The sequence below is a fragment of the Notamacropus eugenii genome, chromosome 2 (genome assembly GCF_028372415.1).
Source record: "Notamacropus eugenii isolate mMacEug1 chromosome 2, mMacEug1.pri_v2, whole genome shotgun sequence".
Lineage (NCBI taxonomy): Eukaryota > Metazoa > Chordata > Mammalia > Diprotodontia > Macropodidae > Notamacropus > Notamacropus eugenii.
Window position 1 is genome coordinate 340,900,194 of NC_092873.1, and position 22,197 is coordinate 340,922,390.

General features: G+C 40.4%; 3 non-coding genes across 3 annotated transcripts; 1 reads left to right on the forward strand and 2 right to left on the reverse strand.

Annotated features, from left to right (window-relative positions):
* Positions 1 to 7,779: 7,779 nt before the first annotated feature.
* Positions 7,780 to 7,852, reverse strand: TRNAR-CCU (transfer RNA arginine (anticodon CCU)). Its single transcript has one exon. It is a non-coding gene; the product is annotated as a tRNA-Arg (tRNA).
* A 436-nt stretch (positions 7,853 to 8,288) lies between these two features.
* TRNAR-UCG (transfer RNA arginine (anticodon UCG)) lies at positions 8,289 to 8,361 on the reverse strand. Its single transcript has one exon. It is a non-coding gene; the product is annotated as a tRNA-Arg (tRNA).
* A 271-nt stretch (positions 8,362 to 8,632) lies between these two features.
* TRNAR-UCG (transfer RNA arginine (anticodon UCG)) lies at positions 8,633 to 8,705 on the forward strand. Its single transcript has one exon. It is a non-coding gene; the product is annotated as a tRNA-Arg (tRNA).
* Positions 8,706 to 22,197: the final 13,492 nt, after the last annotated feature.

The following is a 22,197-nucleotide window of genomic DNA, read 5'->3' on the forward strand; positions in this document are numbered from 1 at the left end:
TTTTGGGAGATGATATGGTGTTTTCCACAGAAAACCCTAGTGTCAACTAAAAGTTAAATGAAACAATTTCAGCGAAGTTCCGGGACATAAAATAAATTCCCATAAATCATGTGCACATTTGAATATTATCAGCAAAACCCAGCAGGAAGAGAGAGAGAAATTTCACTTAAAACAACTCCAGAATGTATAAAATGAAGAGTTGGCAGTCTGCCAAAGCACACGGAAACTACACAAACACAACTACAAGACTACAAAAAAAGATAGACAAATAACTGGAGAAAAATTAATTGCTCATCAGCAGATCAAATCAATATAATAAAAAGTATCAAGCTAGCTATTATATTTATTCAATGCCATTCCAATCAAACTACCCGAGGGATTACTTTATAGAGCTAGAAAAAAAATTAACTTCTTCTGGAGAAATAAAAGGTCAAGAATCTCAAAGGAAATAATGAAAAAAGTTAGAAGGAAGGGTGCCTAGCAGTACCAGATATCAAACTAGACTTCAAAGCAGTAATCACCAAAATGATTTATGATTGGTTAAGAAACAGGTGAATCAGTGGGACAGATTGGATACAAAATAATTAGATACAATCATTTGGGAATTAGATACAAAACAATTAGAAGCTAATGAACCTAGTAGTCTGATAAGCACAAAAATTCCTGTTACTGGGTTAAGATCTCACTATTTAGCAAAAACTGCTAGAAAAATTGGAAAGCAACTTGGCAGAAACGAGATATAGACAAACATCACACATTATATACCAAGATCAATGCCAAGTAGATACATGACCTGTATGTAAATGGTGACAAATTAGAAGAGCAAGGAGGAAATTGCCTTTCGTAACTATAGAAAAGAGTTCATTACCAAACAAGAAATAGAAAAGATCACAAAGAATAAAATGGAAAAAGACAATTTTGGAGGGACTGCAGGAAAATAGCATTGTTAGTAGAGCTGTGAATTGGCCCAGTCCTTCTAGAAAATGATTTGGAACTATGGTCTGAAAATTAATAAAAGTGTATATACTCTCTGACCCAGTAATATCACATATAGCCCAAAGAGATGAAAAAGCCAAGGAACTTACATGTACAAAATTATTTATAGCAGGTTTGGTTTTTTTGTGTTGGCAAAGAACTGGAAACTAAAGGGGTATCCATTAATTGGCAAATGGCTGAACAAATTATGGTATATGAATGTAATGGAATACTTTTGTGCTATAAGAAAGAATGAAGGAGATGGTTTCAGGGAAACTTGAGAAGACTTAGATGAACTGATATAGCATGAAGTGAGCAGAACCAGAAGAAAAATGTATACAACATAACAATAACTAAAATTTATATTGTACTTTGGAGTTTGCAGAGCTCTTTACATGTGGTATCATATTTGTTCCTCATAGCAACCCTGAGAGGTAGGTACTATTCTGTTGTTATCCCCATTTTACAGATGAGGGAACTGAGGCTGACAGAGGTTAAGTGACTTGCTCAAGGATACAGTGCTAGTAAGTGTCTAAGGAAGTATTCAAACTGACTCCAAGTCCAATGTGTTAACTATCTGTGGCACTCCCTAGTAGTCCAAATTATAAAGACAAACTGCTTTGAAATAGGAGCAACACATGACCAACCAAAACTCCCGAGGACTAATGGTGAAGCATGCTACCTGCCTTCTGACAAAAAGGTCATAGAGTGGGATTGTGAGATTGATATAGAGAGAGATATGTATGTATATATATATATATATATATATATACATACATATATAATAATTTCCATTTTGTGTGTATGTGTGTGCATGTGTATGATATGGCCAATGGTAATTTTCTTAACTATGCATATTTGGTACAAGGGTTTTGTTCTTTTTTCAGTGGAAGTGGAGGTGGGGTAAAGAGAAATAGATTTTTCTTAATTGGAAAAAATTTAATTAAAAAGAGAAAAGAAAAATAGCCTGGCAGAATAGTTGGCTGAAACCAGGAAATGGTGAGGTACGTTTTTTTCAGTGAGTTGGAAATACTACTGTTTTAATGCCTTTAATAAGGATTAGCTGAACTGAACCAAGCCTGGTATGTGAATGCCATGGGACATTACTGGACTGTAAGAAACAGTAAATAGGAAGGGTTCAGAGAAGTGTAGGAAGACTTATATGAACTGATGTAGAGGGAAGAGATCAGAACTAGGAAAACAAATCTATGCCATAACTACAGCAGTATAAACAGAAGGAACGAAATACCCAAACAGAGCCCTGCCTCATTATAATGATCAAGTTTGTCCCTGATGATGACACTGAACTGGAGAGGTTGGGAACTGCATTAATGAGTTATTGAAGCACTGCATTATGCTGTTGGACTTACTTGATTAGTTGTGTGGTTAGTTTTGCTGAACTTCCAATTGCTTTTTCTCTCTTTCTTCCCTTCTTTGTTACAAGGGATGTCTGGGGATGGGGGAGAGAAGACAGCATAAAAAACAAAATATGTCAATAAAACATTTTTAAAAGAAAAAACAGCAAGCGAAGAAAATCATCTTGGTAGCTGTGTAAAGGATAGATTAGAGAGATGAGAGACTTGAGGTAAGAAGACTAGTTAGGAAGCTGTTACTTCAGTAGTTCAATAAGTCAAAAACCACAATTTGTTTAACCATTCCCCCCAATAGGAGGACATTCTCTTGGTTTTTTATTTTTGCTACTATGAAAATAAATGCTGTAAGTAGTTGTGTACATACAGATCTTTTTCCTCTCTCTTTAATGTCTTTGGGGTAGAGGCCTGGTGGGAAGTGGTACAGCTGGGTCAAAGGATATTCACAGATTGGTCACTTTCCGGGCATAATTCCAAATTGATTTCCACTGCTCTACCAAGAGTGTGCTAGGATACCATGAACAAACTTCAAAGAAGAATGTGATCTCCTAACAAGGCTTGCTGCAAATCAAATAATAAGAGAAATGCCTGAGGTTTTTACCTCACACCCAGCAAATTGGAAAAGATGATAAAAAACGGGAGTAATCGACGTTAGAGGGGTTGTGGAAAGACAAGCACTCTAATGAACTGTTGGGCAGGTTCTGAATTGGTCCAGCCATTATGGGAAGCAATTTTGGAGCTGTGTTGTGAAAGTGACTAAATTAAGACCCAGAGATTTTACTGTTAGGCAAACTCCAGAGAGGTCACAGATAAAAAGAATGATCCTATCTACATCAAAATATTTATGGCAGCACTTGTGGTAGCCAGAATCTGGAAACAAAGTGCATACCTATAAGTAGTAGGATGGCTAAACAAATTGTGGTATATCAATGTAATGGAATATTATATTAATTAATACTATACTATAATATTATATCATAATGTATTTAATATAATTATATTACATATTTAATGTAATTATATTATCATATTAAGAAGGGATGATTATGAAGAATTCAGAAAAAAATTGGAAGACTTATATGAACTCATGGAAAGTAAGTAGAACCAGGAAAACAATATACACAGTGACTATAACTATAAATACGAAGAACAAAAGATTAAGCTATACTCTGTGAAATTACAATAACCAAGTTTGTCCCTAAAAAGAGATAAGAAAATACACTTACTCCCTCAACTGGAAATGTGGATGATTATAAATTGTGGCATGCTTACATATACCGTCAGACTCAGTTGATAGATTGATTAATTTTGCTGAACTTTTTTTTCTCATTTTTTTTATCCTCTAATTAAAAAGTGACTCTTCTTGCCTAGTCCAACTACTTTACAGATAAAGGTGATCCTGTCTTCTTCCGTTTTTTTAGCAGATTGCTTACACTATCATTCCCTCTCTTTCTCTCTCTTTTCTTTCCCTTTCTCCCTCTCTCCCTTTGTCTCTCTTCTCTTTTCCTTGCTTCCATCTACTTACTACTTCCCTGCTACTTACAAACAGGCCTGTTCACTGAATGGGCATTACCTCACCCTAAGTGAGTACCTGAATAGGCCTTGGCCTAAAGGGGTCAGGGTCTCCCAGTGCATCCTGGGCCACCTCCAGTCACCCTGATGAATATCTGGTCACTGGATTCAGATGATTCTGGAGGAGAAGTGAGGCTGGTGACCTGCACAGCCCACCCTCACTTGAAACAAAGTCAAGTGCAAGTCATGTCATCATGTCTTTGATGGCATGGTCTTCTTCGGCAACAGAGGATGAACACAACAGCAACAATGAGGGCCTGAACTGGATGGGGGATGGGGGTGGCTGTGTGAATGGAGAAAAGGGAACATAGAGAGTATTCAGGGGTCGACCTTTGGTCTAACAGGTTGGGGAATCATCCAGTTCAAAAAGGGTGGAATGGAATAAGGGAAGATGGGTATGGAAAGGGATCCTACCATTGTCTTCACAGGGCTGTCTCCTCAACCTTCCCAGAAATTTACATCCCACTGAAACTGATCTAAGTTTGAATATGCAATCCTATACTCCACATTAACTGCTCTTGGCCTTTTCTCCTTGTGTAGTATATTGCCAATCTGTCATCCTGAACACTTTTACTGGGCAATAAACAAGTCAGCTTTACAATCTCAAGACATTCTTCCTCACATAATGATTGACAATGCCCAATTATATTGGACAGTACATTATATTGTAATTCATATAATTGGGCAATAAATTATATTGGGCAGTAGTCCATTTTTTAACATTCATTTTGAAAAGGTTTTAGTTTTAAATTTTCTCCCTCCCACCCCTTCCCCACCCATTGAGAAGGCAAGCAATATGATATCAATTGTGCATGTAGAATCTTGCAAAATACATTTTTATATTGGCCATGCTGCCAAAAAAAATAAACTCCAAGAAAAAAATGAAAAAAAAATCCTTAAATCTGCACTGAGTTCATCAATTCTCTCTCTAGAGAGCATTTTTCATTGTGGGTCCTTGGAAATGTTTTTGATCATTTTCTTGAAGAGTACTGAAGTATTTCACAGTTGATTGTCCTTACCATATTGCTAAGAACAGTGTTCTCCTGGTTCTGCTCACTTTACTTTGTATTAGTTCATATAAGTCTTCCCAGGATTTTCTGAGCATATCCAAGCAGTTACTTTTCTAAAGTAACTTTGATACTAGCAGGTATTGGAACTGATTTACAGTCAGAGTATGATAATTATTGAAATAGCCTTTTTTCGTATTGATTAAGGTCATGCAAAGGCTTTCTAAGAGCTTCCAGCTCTTTTTCTTATATTTCAAAGTTCCTAGTCCTGCCTCTCCCTAATACAGGTTCATGGCCTCTTCATTGTATTTTCTAAACCAGACATCCCTAATGAAAACTAAGAATTATGAACATGAAAATGATGAGAGAATGGGATTTTACATTGGAAACTGTTTAAAACAGGCTTATATCAAGAGAATGTTTGTAGTTTGAATAGTATGCAGGCAATTTAATCTGGTTCCTATTTTGGTTACATTCCAAAAATTCCCAGATCTTATGGAATGCTCTCTATTTAAGCTATGCCCTTTGAGTTCTCATAGGAGGTTCTGCCTACTCATTACTGAGAAGGAAAAAAGATTGTTACAAGAGCTGAATGGATTTAGTATCTAATCAACTCTTAATAAACTGCATATTATGACCATTTTTCTCTGGAGGGGGAGGGAACAGGGTTCAGATATTTTAGGTCCTCCATATAAAGAGAAATTGTTGAAATAAATTCCTATTCAGATGTGTATATATTGAATCCAGCTAACTTTTAATCATAAATTAACTGAACTGTTAAAGCAAAATTCTAATTATCCTGTTCAGAGGATTACTGAATTTCTATAGGGATCTTTTTGATTTCATTTTTTTTAAAGTTTAAAATATATAAAGACTTTTTTGTTCCCATATAAGCTGTGTAGTGGACAATCCAACTAAGGAATAGGCAATCAGAGTCAGTAGGAAAGGCTATTTTGACTTCTTTAGATCTCCAGAGCTATTTACAAAATCTAAACTATTAATTAACTGGGGTACAGTATTTAGACAATCATTTGCCAGAGGAAGAAAGTACCATGTACCTAGGCAAACCTTCCTAGTAAAGAATGTTCCAGTTGGGTTTTCGAAGTTATACTGTGCCATCAGTGATATTTAGCATAAATCATTAGAAGTTTCTCCAATTATCTGGTACTGTTGTCCTTAGGAGACTAAGTCTGAAAGACATAATAGTTTCTGACACAATAACAGTGGATGAAATAGCTCTTTAATAAAATAAAAACATTTTAAGTCCCCCAAAGGGCATTTGTACTTTGGCATTTTTTACTTTGGCATAATTGAAGGTTTACAAAGCACTTTGAGTGTATTATCCCATCTGATCTTCACTACAACCCTGAAAAGTAAGTGCTATAAAGTATCACCTATATTACAGATAAAAAAAGTGAGACTGAGAAAGGTTAAAAGATCTCTATCTCTCCAGTCAGTAAGTGACTGGGGTTTCTCTGTCTTCCTTTGGAAGGAAATTCTTCCTTCATTTTGTAGCCAGGTTTAGCAAAGTGAAGGAAATGGTTTAAATAAGGAATGAATCATCAACAAAATAAAATATACACCATCTTAGAGTGACCATGGAAGGAAATAGCTGGGGAAATAGAGATGGTTGGTAAGTGAATGAAATGGAATATTATGGCCTTGTAAGAAATAATAAAAGATGATTTAAGAAAACCCTGAAAAGGATAAAGTGAAGCAGAGAGAAGGAACCAAGGAAAGGACTTGGACAAGTCCAACATTGTCCAGTGGTCCAGAGGTCCAAGAGTGAAATATATGGCCCACCTCCTGCCAGAGAGGTGATGGGCACTTTGATGCGGAAAGAGACACATTTTTGGACTCCGACACTGAGTAGATACGATCTCGATTATCCTTTATTTTTCTTGGTTTCTAATTGGGGTGGAGGAGGAAGTGGGGTTAACAGGTGGGCAGTTTTGAAAATAACGTGCAAAATTTATTATCTATGAAATAGAGATTCCCTGTGGCTAAATAATTCTCTTCTGTATCCAACTGTGTATACAGAAGTGAACAGTTTGGGGAGAGAAGTTAAAGTGTTTAAAATTAAAAATAAATGTATGCAGTGCATGGAGCTTCTTTCTTTATGGATAATCAGAGTTCCTAGATGTGGTGGTGTTTAGAAGTTCAGAATAAATCGGTGAAACAAAATATACACCTATATATAGATAGATAGATACATAGTATATATATGTGTGTGTGTGTGTGTGTGTGTGTGTGTATGTGTGTGTGTGTGTGTGTGTGTGTGTGTGTGTGTGTGTGTGTGTGTGTGTGTGTGTGTACATATGTACACGCATATATCTCCACCTGCTGGGGAATTTTTCTTGGTGACTAATCAGTAGAGGGGGAGGGATTGGGGTTGAAAAGTTCAAAATTTAAAAATTAAAATATGGACTAATTGGGGGGAGGGGATGCTTAAAAATTGAGAATAAAAACAAATTTAAAAAATATAACTGCACGGATCTGCGCTTCTTTCTTGATGGCTAATTAGTTGGGGGGGGGGGTGAGTTCAGAATTTTAAAATTAATTTTTTTTTTAAAAATGGAAAAATACAGGGAAGGCTTCTTTATAGCTAATTACAGTTCTTTAGGGTGGAGTGTTTAAAAGTCCACAACAAAAAAAATATTTTTTAATATATATGCACACGATGGAGACTTCTGAGCGCCTAATTCTGGGGAGGGGCGTGGGGTTTAAATGTTCGGGATTTTAAAATGGCCCGGATGGGAGGAGGATTCCTTTTTTTTTTTTTTTAATGGCTTAATCAGAGTTCGGAGTCCACAAAAAAAAAAAAAAGGCAAGAAAAAATAAAAGAGCGGATGCTCCACCCCAGATGGGACTCGAACCCACAATCCCTGGCTTAGGAGGCCAGTGCCTTATCCATTAGGCCACTGGGGCTTCCTGTAGAGAGCGGTTGATCACATGCCTCTTCTTCGTCGCGCCACGCGCCGGCTCCTTTTCACCTAAACCCGAGAGCAGGGGATGGGTCCCAGAGGCGCAAAAAGCCTGAGCCGCGGCTCTCTAAGCTTCCGAGAGGCTCCGCAGAGCCGACCGTTTAGCTACTCTTCCGCCCGCGCGGCCTGCGAGGAGCGGGGCGGGCATGGCGGCCCCCCTCCCTCCGAAGGCCGTGGGCGCGGAAGGCTCCCCAGGAGGCTCTCTTGGAGCCCCGACGGCGTCTGGAGCTCCGCGAGCTCCTCGCTCCAGCCTCGGGCATTCCTCGAGTCGGTGCCGTGGCCTCTTTTTGTTTGTTTCAAAACGTTGCGTCCTTTTAAATGCAAGCGCAAGATTGGTTTCTCCTTCCACTCCCCACCCTCCGGAATTTTTTAAAACAATTCGACCACGAAGGGACTCGAACCCTCAATCTTCTGATCCGAAGTCAGACGCCTTATCCATTAGGCCACGCGGTCCCTATGGAAATTTTCCTTGAAAGAGTGTAGTTACTTGGCTGGGATTGGGGGCGGGGTGGGACTCCGCAGGGAAGCTCCCTCAGGATCCCGGGGGTTCTGCAGGCCACGGGCGCGGGTGAGAGCTGGGTTCACATCTCAGATGCTCCCCCTCTGTCATCTCCAGAACCCCGGGCGTCCCTTCAAAGGCTGCAGAAAGGATGGAAAAAAGCCCGCGAAGCCCAGCGCCTGCCCGCATACCTGGCTGAGGCCCCTGAAGGCGGAGCCCGAAGCGGACCGCGTGGCCTAATGGATAAGGCGTCTGACTTCGGATCAGAAGATTGAGGGTTCGAGTCCCTTCGTGGTCGCGCCTCATTTTAGCTTCCCTCAGCAGAACACGAAGGGCAGGAGGTGAGGTCGCTCCCCAAAGGTTCCTAGGGAGCGCCGCTCGCTTCTGGCCGTGCCCTCCGCCGCAGCGCCCGACGCTCCCCAGCGCCAGGCCACGGGGTAAAACCGGGCCGGCTCGGGCCGTCTGGCCCAGCCATTCCGGAGGGTGCGGCCGAGATTCGAAAACGCGAGCGGGACGTTTAGCGGAGCGCCGGGGGTGCGAGATTTGTCCTGGGAGAGATCAATGCCAACTTTACCCAGCCCTGGCACACCCTCTAGGCTTGGCGAGGACCACGTGACCCCTCTCCTCTCGCGCCTCCGTGGCCTAATGGTTAAGGCGCTAGTCTCCCAAGCAAAGTCTCGGAGGTTCGAAATTCCCCAGTTGGTTAAAATATTTTTGCCTTTTCTGCAACCAAAGAAAAATTCCCCCAGAGTGATTCTCTTCCTGCGGGTCCATGCCTCGAGGCCCTCCCGTTCCTGTCTAGGTGCCCCCCAAGCGAGCACCGTGCACCTCCTCTGACTGGTCCTCCCGGGCAGCGCGGGCGGCAGGCACTGCGTGACTTTTGTACACGACCATTCGGCTGGTGAGCCCAGTGGGGCTAGGCCTTGTGCCCCCATTCAGCTCCCAGGCAATTGAACCCCACTGCCCCACGCCGCTGGTGCCCGGAAGCCTCTCCGTGGGGGTCACACATACGTGTCTAAGTCAGGATCTGAACTCAGGGCTTCCTAGTCTACGTCCAGGGCTCTAACCCCTATAGGTTCCTGGACCATCCATCCTCTTTCTCTGTTTCGCTGTGGGCACGGAAAGACACGTTTAATTGCATCTGTTAAGCTCAGAAATTTTCTTTTTAAAATTACATATTCCTTCAGGACAGGCACCCCTGGAACTTTTTTTCCCGTCTGTTCATCTCCAGTGTCTGGCACAGTGCTTTGCACTTGGTAAGCTTCTAATCAATGTTTATTGAGTTCCTTGAAAAACAGCGTGTTATCCTTTCCTTGAAAGAGTATTTCAGCTCTTCCTGCTCTGTTTGCCTAAAGACTCCCGAGCTGATGATGCTGATCGGGGCAGACGGACTACACACTCCCTGACTGACAGTTTAAGTGTCTCCCAGCATACGGTGGTGGGGAGGCAGACTCAGGATGCTGTAGCAGAGGCAGCTTCCAGGGCATGAAGAAGGACTGACCCAGCCTAAGAAGGTCACCTGCAGGGTGGCTTTCTGGTAGCCTACTATTTTACACAACTGTTTTTGCTACATAGTTAAAAGTTCTTGTTTGTTCTCCCTGTTGACACATCCAGGCTACATTGTATGTGCTTATGGTCCAAATTCTCTAAATTTTAGCGTATTGGGGCAAGACTTCAATTACCCTACTCTAGTTATGGCTCTGCAAGTAATCTTTTCATCACAAAATTCATCGTGGAGAAATACAGGAGAGCCAGGGATAGCCTGATATATACATACATACATACATACATACATACATACATACATACATATATATATCACAGACAGATGTGTGTATGTATATATATGTATGTATGCATGTATACATATGTGTATATATGTGTGTGAGTGTGTATACTAGATTTAGAGAGAACAACCTCCATTTCAGTATCACAGTAGGGCTTCTGTAGTAGAAAGTGTGTTGGACTAAATTAGAGTCAGAAAGTCCTGAGTTCAAAGCCTACCTCAGAAGCTTACTTAGCTGTCTAGGCTGAGTGAGTTACATAATCCCAGCCTCAGTTTCCTCATCTATAAAATGGGGATGTTAATAATAGCACCTATATCACAAAATTGTTGTAAGGTTCAAATAAATTAATCAATGTATAGTGTTTTACAAACCTTAAAGCTTACATAAATCCTATTACTATTAATTAATTATGCTGTAGGCAAATTTACAAACTTCTCTGGCCCTCAACTTCATCTATAAAATTATGGGATTGGGCATCTAAAGTCCCTATGATGTTGATTTGATTTGACTCAGGGAGCTGAAGAAACACTCAGGTTGATATGCCCTGTAGGAAGTTGAGGATGCAGGTCAGAGCTGGGAATCATCTGCATAGAGGTGATAGTTAAAGCTGTGAGAATGAACGAGATTGCCAAGGAAGACTGGATAGAGAAAGGAAGAAAAGAGAGGGAAGATATGCTTTAAGAGATTAGGAAGAGAATGGAATAAAACAGAGAAGGAGATGTAGTAGAGGGATAGAAAGAGAAGCAAGAGAACATAATATTTTGAGGGAGAATGGAAAAGATGGGTATTGAAAAGACACTATTCGAATGATCAAAGTATAATATCCAAAATACGCAGGTAATTGAAACAACATGGTGAGCCATCTCCAAGTAGATAAAAGGTCAAAAATATGAACAGTTTTCAAAAGAATAACTCCGAGTTATAATGACTCTATGAAAACAGGCTCAAAATCACCAACTTTAAGGGATAGATGCAAATTACAAACAACTCTGAGCTTTCACCTCATGCCGTGAAAATTGGCAAAGCTGACAAAAGATGGGAATAGTCAAGTGTTGGAGAGGCTAGAGGAAGACAGGCACCAGATTCAAGTTTGGAATTATATGAGAAAAGCAACTAAACTAATACCCTTGGGCATCTTTTACTCTTCCCCCCATCCAAGATGCCCAGAATCCCACCTGGACATTTGTGATAGTATCTGCCAGCAATAGGGAGGAATTGGCCTTTCCTCACCCCTTCCCTAGCCACTCAGAACCCATCAGGATGCCAAGAAGAGCCTGGAGGCTCAAATGCCATGAAGTCTCCTTCTCACCCAATCATCTTGCCAAAGTCCTATTCCCTTCCCCTCTTTCTAGCTGGACATCGATTCTCCTTCATTCCCATCCAGAATTCTCATGCCAGTCAGATCCTCAGGCCCCTCGCCTCCTTTCCCAATGATAAATGGATGGGCCTGAGGATCTGAATGGCATAGGAATTCTGAGTGGAATTCCCAGGCCAGTCCCCTCTCCCCTTAATAGTAGGTAAAGTCATGGTTGCTCACATCACTTGAGTGACTATGGAATCACCGACTATAATATTCCATAACATGGAAGACCACCAGGCCTTATTTGCCTCATAATTATTCTTTCTTGACCCCTAAGAATGGTCACCTGACCTCACAACCAACCAGAAGGACCCCTGGGCTATTCCTGTATCCTTAGTATTTCCAGATCTTTCTACTCTCCCTGTAGCTAGATCCTCCTATATGTGTTATTCTTCCCAGTTAGAGGGTGAGCCTCTTGAACAAAGGGGCTGTCTCAATTTTCTCTTTGTACACCAAGAATTTAGCACATTTGGTTGGCACATAGCAAGTGCTTCTAAGTGCTTTTTTGTTTACTCATTCATTTATTCATACTGTAGTGGAAAATTAATTCTTTGCCTATGCCTAAAATCTGATATCTGCTTTCCCCTTCATCGTCTAAATGCTGACTGTAGTCTAATGTAAAATACAAAGTTTATGTTTTCCTGTATTAGAAATGAGGGGTTGAAGAAAAAAAATCTTTTATGTACAAATTTGCAAAGTTGGCAGTACTAGTTTTCTCAAATATCAGGGCCAATGTCTTTTTCTTCCTTGAATTCTCTTAAATATTGCCTTCCAAGAATTTGGACCCTGTCTTTCCAATGGAACGAACCATTTCCCCCAATTCACTCCCACACAGGTGCCCTTATCTCCATGGAACTATATAATTTTGTCTCAACCACCTCTCCTTTTCATTGCCAGTTCCTAGGACTGTGGACACCAAGGTGAGTGCCAGATGAGTCCTTCAAACCTTCTCTCTGTTCCCTATTCCTGACTTCATGAAAGCCTTTTTGCTTCCCATCACTGGTATGGCTTCCTTATGTCTGTAACTGCATAATTTGCCATTATATTTGCTGATACTTTGAGATCCATTGCTCCAAAAAAAGAACAAATCCCTCAGGAGTAAAGTTACGAAGAATAACTGGGGACCATCTGTCTGTTAACCAAAAATGTGTTCTTGTTTGTGTTATCACAGTAACCTTTGAGCCAGTAGTCTTATTTCTGGTCATATAATCTAAAGAAGTCAGACAGAAACAAAGGTCCAATCTAGATCATATTCATAACAATACTCTGTGGTAGCAAACAACTAGAAACAAAGGAGGTGTTGATTAAGAAATGGATGAAAGAATGATGGTATTATGCAATAATAAATGCCAATCATGAAAAATCCAGAGAAATGGGGAAAGATATATACAAATTGATACAAAGTAAAATGAGTAGATGTGATAATGAACACTCGTAATGGCGAATAAAATGGGATCTTTGTGCTGTTTTTGTTTTAGTGTATTCAAGAAGTATAATGCCTCAAACCCTATCCTCAGACCTGGGAAGATTTGTAAGAAGGTCCATGCCTTTTGTTAATGAGGCATTGGTCCTCAAGGGATGTGATGCCCTCTGGCTCTAAATAGTGTGTAAAGACTGAGGGTGAGGTTTTATTTTGGGGCTTACTGACTGGAAGTATTTGTTTGGCCAGACTAGGACTCTGGGAAGCTGCTTTAAGGAACCCTATCCCCTCCCCACTTTGAGAACCCAGATGTTGTGCTTCCCTCTCTGGTAACTATGGTCAGACAGTTGAACCTGTCTGCTGAATTCAGGCAAAGGAAGCCATGTCTGTTGATCTTTGATTTCTCTGTATTTTCTTTGAAGTTTAGGGTGTTGACTCCTCTGAATTAGCTGAATGATATTTGTGCTTGGTTAAAGGAATGATACATGTGCTTGATTAAAGGGATTGTTAATCCCTCAAAAGTTGCCTTTTCTTTTATGAATGCAGATCTAGGAACCTGTGATAGCAGGCCCCCCTGTGTATGTTGGGGTGCTTACTGTTACAACACTAAACAGAGTGACTATAATAATGTAAATGAAAAGATCACCAAAAGGAAGTTAAACTGAATAATGGAAAAAAACAACAGTGAAGGTCCTAGAGAAGAGATGACAAAATATACTCCTCTTATAGCAGAGAGGACATATATATTGTATATATTGTATGTATACATAGTACATATTGCATACATGCAGATTATATTGTCATTCTATATTTTTGCTCATTATGCAAAAATGATGTTATTCTATGTTTTTGCCTAATTGTTTTTCTGTCATATTGGGAGGGTTCAGTCTTGGAGTGGGTATAATAGAAGACACCAAAAAGATGTTTGTTATTTTAAAGAAATATGGGAAGATTTGCACGAGCAAAGATTTGCATAAACAAAGCCAAAAACCCAAAATACACAATGACTACAACAGCATAAATAAAAATATCACTAAAAAAGTCACCTTCTTTCTAGTCTAGCCTAGAGGGCATTGTTTAGAAGCCAGCAGGCTGACTCCCTGCCCTTTCTAGCCATTCTGATTTGTGCCAGATCACCCTGATCCTTAATTGTGAAAAGTAAGCTCTCCATTTTCACATTCATTGTCTTGTCATTTCCATCTTGGTGTTCCAAACAAAGTTTCTAATTATATCAATCCCACCTAAAAAGGGGAATGCTAAGAATAAAAGAATTATTGTACTCAATACAGAATGATTAGAACAGAATTTAGTATCCTAATTTATTACTATTAGTACAGTCATATAAAATGCTAATATTCCAGCCTTCTTGGGACATAAAACAATTTTTTTTTTTGGTAAGGCTACTAATTAGCTTCTTCAGATCTCACTTTTGAGCTAGGCAATGTCTGATCAAACACCCATGCTTGGCATTCATTACTGTGGCCTCTCTCCACTGCCAGCCAATGCTTTTCTTGTAACAAGCTCAATTCTGATACTGCTTCTGTAACTACAGTTGTTCCAGTGGACACTTTCCTTGTTGCTGGTACTCCTAAGCATTTTAGGACCTTTCAGTGTCCACAAGGTTGCTTACTAATGGAAATACAAAAGGTGAGGTGAAAGTAGCCCACTGAGTACAAACCCAGTAATTGAGAGGATGTAATCTGCAGTTGTCCTGACCTATATCGTGCCACTGGACTCAGATGGCTCTAGAGGAGAAAGTGAAGCTGGTGACTTTGCACAGCCCTCCCTCACTAAATCCAATTCACTTTGATGCCATAGCCTCACCTTTCCAACGTCATGGTCCTCTTCTAGAAAAGAATGACAAACAACAACTAATATATGTAAGGAGCAACAGCCCCTGCTGCCATTATGCCAGGGTAAAGAAAGACCATGCTTCTCCCTTCACTAGAATCATATCTTGCCACCTGGAGGGCTTCATCAAAAAGGGTCACCAGCCAGAAACTACTTCTTCTACCAAGTGTGACACCCCCATGTTATTGGCTCTTCCAGCTCAGAAGCCAATTAAGGCATTATCAGAAGATGAGCCATGCATGACCAGAAGCCAGCTTTCAGTGTTCCCTGATGGTTGACCAGAATGGCAGCTGCACATGCTCTGAGTGGGGGAAGGGACATCAAGAGAAAAGCCTCATTTTATTTGAACAACTGAAAAACCAATGTTCCCAAAAAAACAAAGAGTGAAACATACTTCTTCATTCTCAACATAGAGGTAGGAACCTGCTAAGATAGATAAAACACTCTATACATAGTCAGGTAAGGTATCTTATCACATTTTTACTTACTTGTTTGTCAAAAGGGAAGTTTCAATCTGGAGATTGCATAGGGAATGAGTATTGTAAAGATAAAAGGCATCAATAAAACACTGTGGGTTTTTTTAAAGGAAAAATGCCATTTAATTGAGTCTTCAGTGAGCTTGAAGAAAGAAATTTCTATGAATATATAAGGGTTGTAAGGGATTGAAAAGAGAGTAGGTGTGTGGAAGGAACACTATTTCATAGGACTGGGGCTACCCGAGTTAGGCTGATTTTTCCCAGGTCCTTTACTACAACACAGACTAGTCTAGTGTTTTCCTCAAAAGATTGAAAATGGTCCTTGTGATTTAATTGTCCCAGAGGACTAAGGCACCGAACATTCATATGGCTTCCCAGTCAACTAAGGACATAAAGTGGACATCCCATAAGGAATCACACTTGGCAGATGTTTGACTGGCACTCAAGTTATCGCACTATGCTGATCAGAAATGTAGGGGAATTAGGTGGCACAATGGATAGAGCATCTGGCTATGTGAGGAGCAGAAATCTTCATCATGTCCCTATCTCCAGCTTGCTACACTAGACACTTTAAGGATCTTTTCCTTGGGTGAAATCTGGGACCTTGTCTCTGGGTTAAGCTGAGTTATCTCACTCCCAAAGGCATTCAGTTAAGAATCATTTAGTAAGCCAGACTCAGCTTTTAAAAAGGAGTATTTACTAAAGTGGTACATTAAGAACAGTTGGTATAAAACATCTACTCCCAATGTCCATGATACTCTCCCACCAATACATACAGAGTCCAGGTGAAAGTGGCTCGAGTTTAGAGAGCTAACATGACAAACAGGTAGCTCCTGGAAGTCTTTTTCTTCCCTTTCTGGGTTGTCCTAAGAAGTTCTTCTTAGGTATAGCATAGCATCTTTGATGGGATCTTAATAGAAAGGTGTCCAGTCTATCCATGGCTCCAGTGCAAACACTGCTACCAGATGTTTCAGTGATGACTCTAGGATGCTAATAAGACAATAGGAAGTCTTTGATACCTTCAAAATTCTCAAGGTCCTCCTCCAGCTAACAGGGTAGGTAGGGGGAGGAGACAAAAGCTTACGTCATAGTGTACTACTTTCTCCAAGCTGCAAAAAACCAACTCCCTCAGATAATTTGAATGGATAAATACTTTTTTCTTTAATTTTTAAATTTTTTAAAATTTATTTATTTATTTAAGTTTTTAACATTCATTTCCACAAAACTTTGAGTTCCAAATTTTCTCCCCATTTCTCCCTTCCCCCACCCCCAAAACGCTGAGCATTCTAATTACCACTATCACCAATCCGCCCTCCCTTCTAACATCCCTCCCCTCCCTTATCTGCATCTTCTCTTTTGTCCTGTAGGGCAAGATAAATTTCTATACCCCATTACCTGTATTTCTTATTTCCTTATTTCTAGTTGTATGCAAGAACAATACTCAACAGTTGTTCCTAAAACTTTGAGTTCCAACTTCTCTTCCTCCCTCCCTCCCCCCCACCCATCCCCACTGGGAAGGCAAGCAATTCAATATAGGCCATATCTGTGTAATTTTGCAAATGACTTCCATAATAGTTGTGTTGTGCAAGACTAACTATATTTCTCTCCATCCTATCCTGCCCCCCATTTCTTCTATTCTCTATTTTGACCCTATCCCTCCCCAAGAGTGTTGATGTCTAATTGCTCCCTCCTCCCATTGTCCTCCCTTCCATCACCCCCCCACCCTGCTTATCCCCTTCTCCCCCACTTTCCTGTATTGTAAGACAGGTTTTCATACCAATATTGCTTCCTTCCTTCCTTTAGTCGAATGTGATGAGAGTAAGCTTCATGTTTTTTCTCTCACCTCCCCCCTTTTTCCCTCCACTGAAAAGTCTGTAACTTGCTTCTTTTATGAGAGATAATTTGCCCCATTCCATTTCTCCCTTTCTTCTCTCAATATATTTCTCTCTCACCCCGTAATTTCATTTTTTTAAGATATGATCCCATCCTATTCAATTCACCCTGTGTTCTCTGTGTGTGTGTGTGTGTGTGTGTGTGTGTGTGTGTGTAATCCCACCAACTACCCAGATACTGAAAAAAGTTTCAAGAGTTACAAATATTATCTTTCCATGGAGGAATGTAAATAGTTTAACTTTAGTAAGTCCCTTATGATTTCTCTTTGCTGTTTACCTTTTCATGCTTCTCTTGATTCTTGTGTTTGAAAGTCAAATTTTCTTTTCAGCTCTGGTCTTTTCATTAAGAATGCTTGAAAGTCCTCTATTTCATTGAAAGACCATTTTTTCCCCTGAAGTATTATACTCAGTTTTTCTGGGTAGGTGATTCTTGGTTTTAGTTCTAATTCCTTTGACTTCTGGAATATCATATTCTACACCTTTTGATCCCTCAATGTAGAAGCTGCTAGATCTTGTGTTATCCTGATTGTATTTCCACAATACTTGAATTGTTTCTTTCTGCTGCTTGAAATATTTTTTCCTTGACCTGGGAACTCTGGAATTTGGCCACAATGTTCCTAGGAGTTTCTCTTTTCGGATCTCTTTCAGGAGGTGATCAGTGGATTCTTTCAATATTTATTTTGCCCCCTAGTTCCAGAATATCAGGGCAGTTTTCCTTGATAATTTCATGAAAGATGATGTCTAGGCTCTTTGTCTGATCATGGCTTTCAGGTAGTCCCATAATTTTAAAATTGTCTCTCCTGGATCTATTTTTCAGGTCAGTTGTTTTTCCAATGAGATATTTCACATTATCTTCCATTTTTTCATTCTTTTGGTATTGTTTTGTGATTTCTTGGTTTCTCATAAAGTGTAGCCTCCATCTGTTCCATTCTAATTTTTAAAGAACTATTTTCTTCAGTGAGCTTTTGAACCTCCTTTTCCATTTGGCTAATTCTGCTTTTTAAAGCATTCTTCTCCTCATTGGCTTTTTGAATCTCTTTTGCCAATTGAGTTAGCCTATTTTTCAAGGTGTTATTTTCTTCAGCATTTTTTTGGGTTTCCTTTAGCAAGGTGTTGACCCGTTTTTCATGATTTTCTTGCATCTCTCTCATTTCTCTTCCCAATTTTTCATCCACCTCTCCTACTTGATTTTCAAAATCCTTTTTGAGCTCTTCCATGGCCTGAGCCCATTGAATATTTATTTGGGATGTTTGGGACACAGAAGCCTTGACTTTTATGTCTTTCCCTGATGGTAAGCATTGTTCTTCCTCATCTGAAAGGATGGGAGAAGATATCTGTTCACCAAGAAAGTAACCTTCTATAGTCTTATTTTTTTTCCATTTTTTGGGCATTTTTCCCAACCAGTTACTTGACTTTTGGGTCCTTTATCAAGAGTAGGGTATACTCTGGGAATCTGTAAGATCTCAGTTCCTCCAAGGTGGCACAATCAAGTGTGTACACTGGTCTGGGAGCAGACAGAGATTTTTGTGACCAGAATCTTAGCAGTTTCCTCTCCACAGCCACCTGGCCTCCAGTTCCACCAAGCCAGCACTAGGGGCTGAGATTCAGATAAGCTGCATGGGCCACCATTCAGTATGAGATGAAGATCAGCTGCTGCAGGGCCTCTACACAGGGCTGAGGTAAGAATCGGCTGCTCAGTGCCCCCAGGGTTTTTACAATCCAACAATGGATGCGGGCTGTTGTAGAGGCTGCTGTGGGAACTGCTGCCACCTGCCTGATGTGGCCTCTGTAACCACTGCCTAAGTCCAGAGGTATGGGAAGGTCCTTCTCCCTTCCCAGGGAGCTGAAAAAACCCTGTTGCTGAACTTTGGCGCCTGTGGGTTGAGGGATCAGAGAACTGCTGCCACTGGAACTGGAGATTCCACCCCCGAGGACTGTTGACAAGCTAGGAGCAGCATGGCCAAGGCTGGGCTGGGCTCCACTCCGCATCTGGTGCAACAGACATTTCCCATTGGCCTTTCAGGTCACTCGAGGGTGGAAATCTCCTCCACTCTGTTGTTCTCCACTTCTGCTGCTCCAGAATTTGTTGAGAGTCCCTCTCTACAGGCATTTCATGGGCTGTGTGGGGAGAGTCATCATATGTGTGTCTTTCTACTCTGCCATCTTGGCTCCACCCCCCAATGAATACTGTTTTTAAAGATGATTTAAAAGAATACTGACTTAAATTTTTTTAAAAGAAACGTACTGAAGAGGGAAGTAAAACCAAGTAACAGGGAATGAATGAAAGAGTGTGGGATGGTCCTGTAAAAAGTGTCAAGTCTGAGTGCTACATCTCAGAATAAGTTGAGTCTGGCAAAGAAAGCTAAGGACAACCACAACAAAAAGGCCTTTTAAGTTATATTGGAAGAAAAAGGAAGATCAAAGTCCTTTGCTTGGTGTGGATGGAATGATGATAACCCACAGAAAGCAGAGGTGCAAATTTCTTATTTTGTTCCTGTTTTCTATGCCAAGGAGAATGACCTTGACGCTGAAAATGACAGAGCAAAAGTGTAGATCATCATAGAGCATCCAGTTGTCCTTGATGAATCTAAATCATCTGATCTAGATGCATTACAGCCTTAGGCCTTGAAAGAACTGGCAACTCTGATTGCTTGTGTCACATGAGGAGAAGCATATTGTCCCAGGAAGGAGGAGGTGTTGGTTCCTCTGTACTCTTCCTTCATCAGACCACAATCTGCAATGTTGTATTGAGTCTTAGGCATTCCCTTTTAATACAGACAGGTTTGAGAGCTCCAGGGAGAGTAACCAAGGCAACCAGAACAAGGACAGGGGTGGGGAACCTGTGGCCCTCCAGGTCCTTTGGTGCAGTGCAGCCTTGTGACTGAGTCCAAGTTTTATAGAATGAATCCTTTCATTAAGGACATTTGTTCTGTGAAGTTTGGATTGAGCCAAAGGGCCGCACTTGAGGACCTAGGGAGCCACGTGTGACCTCGAGGCCAAAGGTTCCCCCTCCAAGGGTCTAGAATCCATGGCCTATGAAATGAGTGGAAGGAACTAGCCATGTGTAACCTGGACACGAAAGCTGCCTCCAAGTATTTGAAGTATGTAGAGAAGAGATTAGACTTAATCCGCTTGCAAGTAAACCAATTTAAACTTGCCTTGGTATTTCTGACTTAGATTTGATGTAATTTAGGCATTTATTTCTCACCACTCCTCTGAACTCTGGACTTCTCCATCATGCTTCAGAAACCTTTTCATACTGGGAGATTATTTCAGATCCGGAACTTATGCCTTGGAAATACACTCTACCCCAACAACTAGATTAGGGGGCTCCTCCCAGAACCTTCATATAAGGAGGCACTCAGGCACTCTTCTCCATCTTTGACGAGGCTGAGAGATTTTAGGTTTTTGAGTTTTGAAACATTGCTCTCTCTCCTGGATTCCCCCCTCCTAGAAAAATCTTTAATCCCTTAGGGGACTTGGTAAAGAGGAAGACAGTTAACTAAGAGTATGGAAGAGAAGGAACCAGTGGTAGAAAATCTGTCTGAGCCAGATAGAAGGTGAGGTTTCTTTCTTCCTTTTGTTTTTTTTCTAAAGAAACTCTTTTTTTATTGAATTATTTTATTTCTTTTCAATGTTTGATAATCACTTCCACATATCTTAGATTTTTTTTCCGCTCCCTTCTCCTCATTCCCCACTCCCTTCCCACAACCTCCGTGAGATGGCATACATTCAATATTATATAGGTTCTACACGTACTTTCCTATTAAATGCATGTTGCATAGAAGAATTAAAATGAATGAGAGACACCATAAAACAAAATAAAGCAAAATATAATACAAAAGAAAATAGTCTTTTTCTATCTGCAATCCAATTCCATAGTTCTTTCTCTGAATGTGGAAGGTGTTTTGTCTTGAGTCCATTGGAAATTTTTTAAGTCCATGCATTTCAATGAAGTACTAAGTATACCAGAAAAATTCCTCGCACACTGTGGTTGTTGCTATGTACAAAGTTCTCCTGGTTCTGCCCCTTTCAATCAGCATCAGTTCATATAAGACTTCTCAGGCTTCTCTGAAGTCTTCCTGTTCATTATTTCTCATAGCACAATGGTATTCCGTTACATTCATGTACCACAACTTGTTCAGCCATTCCCCCATTGATGGGCATCCCTTGATTTCCAGTTTTTGACCACCACAAAGAGAGCTGCTATAAATATTTTTGTACATGTGGGACCCATTCCCATTTCTATGATCTTTTGGGGATAGAGTCCCAGAAGTGATATTACTGGGTCAAAGGGTATGCACATCTTTGTAGCCCTTTGGGCATAGTTCCAAATTGCTCTCCAGAGTGGTTGGATCAGTTCCCAGCTCCACCAACAATGAATTAGTGTTCCAATTCTCCCACATTTTCTCCAACATTTATCATCTTCCTGTTTCGCCATGTTAGTCAATCTGATAGGTGTGATGTGGTACCTCAGAGTTGTTTTAATGTGCATCTCTCTGATCAATAGTGATTTAGAGCATTTTTTTCATGTGATTATAGATAGCTTTAATTTCTTCCTCTGAAAATTCCCTGTTCATATCCTTTGGCCATTTATCAATTGGGGAATGACTTGTATTCTTGTACATTTGACTCAGTTCTCTATGTATTTTAGAAATGAGGTCTTTATCGCAGACATTAGTTATAAAAATTCTTTCCCAGTTTTCTGCTTCCCTCCTAATCTTGGTTGCATTGGGTTTGTCTGTACAAAAACTTTTCAATTTAATGTAATCAAAATGATCCATTTTGTACTTCATAATGTTCTCTATCTCTTGTTAGGTCATAAATTTCCCCTCTCCGGGACAGGATCAAAAGAGAGAATAGAAGTAATGGGGGACAGTATAGGTTGGAGGGAAGTATAGTTAGTCTTATACAACACGACTATTATGGAAGTCATTTGCAAAACTACACAGATTTGGCCTATATTGAATTGCTTGCCTTCCAAAGGGAAGGGGTGGGGAGGGA